The sequence below is a fragment of the Haliotis cracherodii genome, unplaced genomic scaffold, assembly GCF_022045235.1.
Source record: "Haliotis cracherodii isolate W230 unplaced genomic scaffold, xgHalCrac1.p SCAF_3, whole genome shotgun sequence".
In the NCBI taxonomy this organism is placed as follows: domain Eukaryota; kingdom Metazoa; phylum Mollusca; class Gastropoda; order Lepetellida; family Haliotidae; genus Haliotis; species Haliotis cracherodii.
The window spans coordinates 3,549,553-3,555,992 of NW_027266286.1; positions in this window are offsets into that span (position 1 = coordinate 3,549,553).

A 6,440-nucleotide genomic window follows, 5' to 3' on the forward strand; every position below is an offset into this window, starting at 1 on the left:
CATCTGAAGCACGCCAAAGTCCCCTGCGAATACTTGTGTGTGTTTTGTCCTGATGGAGAAGTGAACGAAAAATACAGACGTTTGGTGTCCCAAGAAGCACGGAAGAGAAGAGTCGAGTGTCTTGTTCACCCCAAGTGACAACGTTTCTTTTTTCAAAGTGTACAGACGTTCATACCCCCCAGTGTTCACAAAAGTCACAGGGACGGCCCCCTCATCCTGTGACTTTTTGTTTTGTGGTGTTGGTTCATGTGAGCGAGGGGATTAAATTTTTTTTAAAAACTCATAGTCGTGTTCTGAGGTCTGTAGGATGAAGAAAAACAAAACAGGATCGAAATGCACACCCCGATTAAAAAACCGGATCGAAATCGGACCAATCCGAAGCCTGGGTTGTCGACCAATCAGAGACCGTGCTCGGGTCATGCGGGACTCTGATTGGTCGAACCGGGGTTGTGCTTTCTCTCCCATGGTAAAATCCATTTCCTATGGAAAAGAAACACAGGGGTCGGTCCGTTTTGGAAAACCGAGGTGCAGACCAGGCCCCGAAACGAACCAATCGGCGGCGCTGCCTGGGGAACCAATCAGGAGGGTGGGTGTCAGTACCTCTCCTATAAAAAACAAAACAAGAGCGAAGCCACTCACACACACACACTGCATTCTATCAAACCCATCATGTCAGCTCGATACAGTTGTATGAAGTGCCAGACCGACAGTCACAGTTACCTGTACTGCCCTGAAGTGACATGCCTCGAGTGTGGCACTCAAGGTCACCGTCACTATGTCTGTCCGAAGATGAACAGTCAAGAGAAGCAGGAGAATCGGAACCTGGACCGCTGTTACAACTGTGAAGCCCTGGGTCATTTCGCTGCAGATTGCCCAGAACCCAGTCGAAAGAAGACCCCCCATCGCCTGGACCGCTGTTACAACTGTCAAGCCCTGGGTCATTTCGCTGCAGATTGCCCAGAACCCAGTCGAAAGAAAACGCCAGCAACACCGTCCACGTCGACACCCGTGGCACCCGTGACACCCGTGACACCCGTGACACAAGTGGTTCATCTCATCGAAGACGTGCACGTCGATGTCCTCGACCTAAAAGAATACCTCGCACAACTCCGGGCGGACATCACACCTCTTGTAGAGAAAAGAAAACGGGTCAGAAGCCTCTCAAGAAAGCACGCTTCAAAGCGCCGACGACACCTTCAGTCCGAGGATGAGATGGAAGTAGAGGGTGAAGAAGAGAGATCATCTGAACAAAGTGACTAACGCATGGGGCCATGCTACCCCACTGTTTTTTACCAGTGTCCCATCGTTTGCAGTTTTTCCAGTGTTCCAGTGTTCCAGTGTTCCTGACGTTTCCTGTCGTTTCCAGTTTCCAGTTTCCAGTTTGTTTTCCAACGGCCCTTTTCAGGGCCACCCATCTCTCCCGAAAGACAACTTTCCTCCTTTGCTTTGACGACCCACCCACCCACCCACCCACCCACCCACACCATGAACCCGTCTCCTCCTCCTCCTTTCCTTCCTTCCTTCCTCCCTCCCTTCATCACCACCACCCTCCCTCCCTCCCTCCCTCCCTCCCTCCCTCCCTCCCTCCACCACCGCCACCCCCTGGAGGCGCGCGCCACCGGACACGGAAGCGCCACCCCTCTTGGAGGCGCGCGCCTCCGGACACGGAAGCGACGCCCCTCTTGGAGGCGCGCGCCTCCGGACACGGAAGCGACGCCCCTCTTGGAGGCGCACGCCACCGGACACGGAAGCCACGCCCTCTTGGAGGCGCACGCCACCGGAAACGGAAGCGACGCCATCTTGGAGGCGCACGCGCAGAGTCCCATCATGCACTGCGCAGGTCACGTGACCGGAAGTGGCGTCACAGAGGATGTGACGTCACTTCCGGTTCCATAATCCTGAGCGGTTCCATAATCCTGAGGTGTTCCATACCACAGTACTTAACTACTGCCATCGTACCCCGACGGGAGGTCAGTCACTTATTTTGGGGCACGGTTATAGCTGGAATATTGAAGAGTGTGGTGTTAATATATGCTTCCACTGCAAATTGAAGAGTGTTGTTTCGAAGTAATTCTTTGGAATATAATACACGACATTTCAGGCGGGCACTGACTGGCTCTATCAACATGAACTCAGAACAGTTCGCTTCCAGCATACCAGTATCCCACGAAAAGTCCAATTACTTTTAAGACAATCAAAGTCGAATCTGTACTAAGTATGGATCGTAATTGCTAACAACATTTATACCAGGCTATGACGAAGGGCCAATTGATATGCAATAGGTGGTTTAAAGGTTCCATGCCAGCGTGTTCAAGAGATATATATGATAGTATCCTCATAGAAAACACAACAGATATAATCACAAAAGAAATCGATATCTTATATTTTCCCAACAGAAAGAGTTATGAGTCTACGACTGACTGCGTTGTTGGTTGTTAATTATTTTTCAACATCATTCCCTCAGCGGTCCACACACTGCCAACAATGCTGGGAGATCCACACGCTGCCAGCAATGCTGGGAGATCCACACACTGCCAACAATGCTGGGAGATCCACACACTGCCAACAATGCTGGAAGATCCACACACTGCCAACAATGCTCGGAGATCCACACGCTGACAACAATGCTCGGAGATCCACACACACTGCCAACAATGCTGAGAGATCCACACACTGCCAACAATGCTGGGAGATCCACACACTGCCAACAATGCTGGGAGATCCACATACTGCCAACAATGCTGGGAGATCCACACACTGCCAACGATGCTCGGAGATCCACACACTGCCAACAATGTTGTGAGATCCACACGCTGCCAACAATGCTGGCGTATCTGAACCCCACTCACAGGTGCTGTGGGTTTCTTTCTGGTGGTGTAAAATGTCCTCAAGAGAAGAATGACGTCATCACCATTTTAGCGCTTGCCAGACTTCTGTCGGGAAGAAGCGGAAATCTGACGGTGCCAAATCTGGTGAATACGGAGGATGTTCAATGAGTTCAAAGCCACAGTCATGCAATTCAGCCTTGGCTTGTGCACATATGCATTGTCCTGGAACAACACACATTTAGTGAGTTTTGCACGACGTATATATGTATATATTGATAGTTTCTCGCAGTCAAAGCATATTAGCAATATATCGGCCATTAATGATCTGAACTTTTGGGAGGTTGTCCACAAGTGTTGTCAAATCACATTTTTATAGAGATATGGCTGGACTATTGATGGCTGAGTGAATATTTATAGAGAGAACTGTCGGTTTAAGAGCTGAAGGTGATTGTTACGCTGGCATTGGAGACGTTTACAAAGGAACAGAGAACGTCAAAGAGAAATACCCTTCGTTGTATAGATGTAGCGAGTGTGGCCGTCTTAAGCTTGCACACAGGCGGTTCAACGTCGCCTTATCGAGTTGACAAGTGTCTGAAAGAATGCCTTCTGTAGACGTCGCTGACGATTTCGTGTCAAGATTGGTCCCACATACGGACGTCGACGTGGGGATGTTGTTGCATGTGCTGTTCTTGCTGCTGCTTGAGTTCTGTTCCTGAGATGAGTGACTCTTGCGTTGTGACCCTGGGTCGGCCAGGATGTTGTTGATCAGCAACGGACCATGTTTATTGGTGATTCTGGGTATGTCTTGTGATAGTGGTGGGATGACGTCCTTACCGTCTGGCTACAGCAATTACCGGAGTTACCGGACTGCAACATTCCTAAGGTCATTTCTCTGTACCCGTGAAGATCTTCAGCAATCCATACTTATCGTAAGAGGCGACTAACGGGATCGGGTGGTCAGGCTCGCTGACTTGGTTAAAGCATGTCATTGATCCCAATTCCGTGGATCGATGCTCGTGATATTAATCACTGGATTGTCTGGTCCAGACTCGATTATTTACAGACCACCGTCATATAGCTGGAATATTGCTGAGTGCGGCGTTAAACAACAAACAAAGCAAACCATCCCTTTCCTCTGTACCCAGGAGGCAGTCTAGGCTTCGTTCGTTTGAACTGTAGACCTTCTTGTGTGAATATTGAATCGATATTGTTTGACAGCCACCTTTATAAAAAATACTTTATAAGTACCTAAGAGTGAAAATGCATTTGCCTTTTCCCCGGGTCGTGCCTGCAACATTCCTCGGTTTGGTTGAGTTTGTGTTTGTGCGAATGGACGACTTCTTACTTGTCATCATTTCAGCATTTTCCTATACAAACTGCGTTTCGTTTGCTGTTCAATATGTGTAATCAATCCCTTGTTCATATTTTCTCTTTGATGACAACCATTTCATCTTGAAAACATAATGATATTTAACTGGTGCCAAATGAGAAAAAAGGTTCACAAATCATGGACACATATATATCACTCTAAACACGTTAAAAGGCAAAGGTCAAAGACGTATTGCAAGTATGTAAATGTTGTCAAACTGCACTGAACACTTTATTTTTCTAATAAAACCAACAAAAAGGAAATAAAAACATTTCTCAAACAAAATGGCAGCATTAAGTGCTGATGAGAACAGGTAAGATTCGTGGATGTATAAAAGTGTCATTTAGAAACAGGTGTTTTAATGGTCTGACGTCTAGACTGTTATCTAAACAGAAACCTTGCAGCATCGTCGATGTTCCAGGTATATCTTCAAATGTATTATGACAAATACCATTGACCCATTCGCCACAAAGTTTCGTTTCTGAAGTGACGCCTATCTCCATATTGCTTATCGCTAAGGTTGCACATAATTTCTCTCGCTCATGTCTTCGATTTGATTGGACGGCTATGTCAGATTCTGGATGGGGAGCCCATATGGAAAACCTCACAGTACAGGGATCGTGGAATACAGAAGAGAAGAACCTTCATATCAACTGCAGGGAAATGAAGGCCATCTATTACGCCATCCTGGAATGGAATCTTTACCAATCATCCGTTCTCATAGCCACGGACAACACCACAGTAGTGGCCTATATTCAGAAGCAGAAAGGAACCAGATCCAGCTCCCTGATGACGGAGACTACACAATTGTTTGTCTTGGCAGACTCCTTCAATTGCCGGATGGAAGCGAGAACATATACCCGGGGAACTGAATAACTGGCTGACAGCCTGGGGGGAATAGTGTCAACGGAATGGACTTTACATCCACAGATAGTCGCCTGTATACCCAAGTTATGGGACAACTAACTTCCGGTTTATATCAGTCCAGTTCCCGACCCAAGAGCTCACCAAATCGACGCACTATCGATGGATTGGACGAATCTGTTTGCTTACGCATTCCCACCATGGTCTCTCCTAGACAAAGTCATCCACAAGGTGGAGGAGACGGACTGCGTAATAATACTGAAAACTCCAATATGGCCTAGCAGGTCTTGGTTCCCCAGACTACTTAGACTACTAATGGAGGAACCTATCCAATTGCCGCTTTGACGAGATCTGCTACGACAACCCAAGTCAAGACATTTTCCACGACAATCTACCTAGCATACATCTAACCGCTTGGAAGTTATCACGCAGAAGATGCAGACATCCGAATACTCTGAGCTTGCCATAGCTTCTGAGGCTTCATTTGATCGTGGAGACCTTATTGAAACTGGGACTGCTTCATGGCATGAAGGACAGACGCAAGTGTTGTTCGCAGTTATAGCCAAGTTTATTACTGATAAATGTTTTTAAACCCAAGTGTGTGGACCTGGGTTCATCAGTCCAGACACAGACCTCTGCACGAGTAATAGAGCTACATCTTTAGAAGTGAATTCCAAAGTCCATAGATCAAACACCACAATTAGTCCAAATTGTGAATTCTAAAATGTCCCATATACGTGATACGTGCGTTCGACAGTAACATCAAATGTGATCTCTACTGTAGTAAAAACTAAACCCTATATTAAACACAAAGGTGCTTTGAGGGGCGCGCTTGGGCAGGCTATTGTGTGATAGTGCACTAGGTGATTGAGGCTGTGACAAAGTACTCATGCAGTAAGCTGAAACAGAGAACTAGGAGAGCTGAAGTGTGAAGTATATAATGTTTAAAACATACTTGACTGAATATTTAATTCAGTAAAAATCTAAACTAATTAAACTCTCAAAAATATATACAACTATCTGATCCTGTCACATTATCCTCCCTTATATATGACAACAGATGGGACAAGTTCGTCCAATGGAGAAGACGACAAGGGATTATTGATAATGCTGTATCAATCCGTATGACTGCGGACTTCCTTCTTCATCTACGTCAAGACAATAAAGTCCGACACAGGTCGATAGAAGGTTATAGATCAGCCCTTCATTCTGTACTTCAACATGTCGGACTCTCTATTGGAAACCATCCCATTCTAAACAGACCAATGAGATCCTTTCTACTAGAAGATGTTCGAACACCTCGTATCTTCCCCAAGTGGAATTTATTTGTGGTACCATCGGCACTGTTAACGGAACCTTACGAGCCCTTGGCTAAAGTT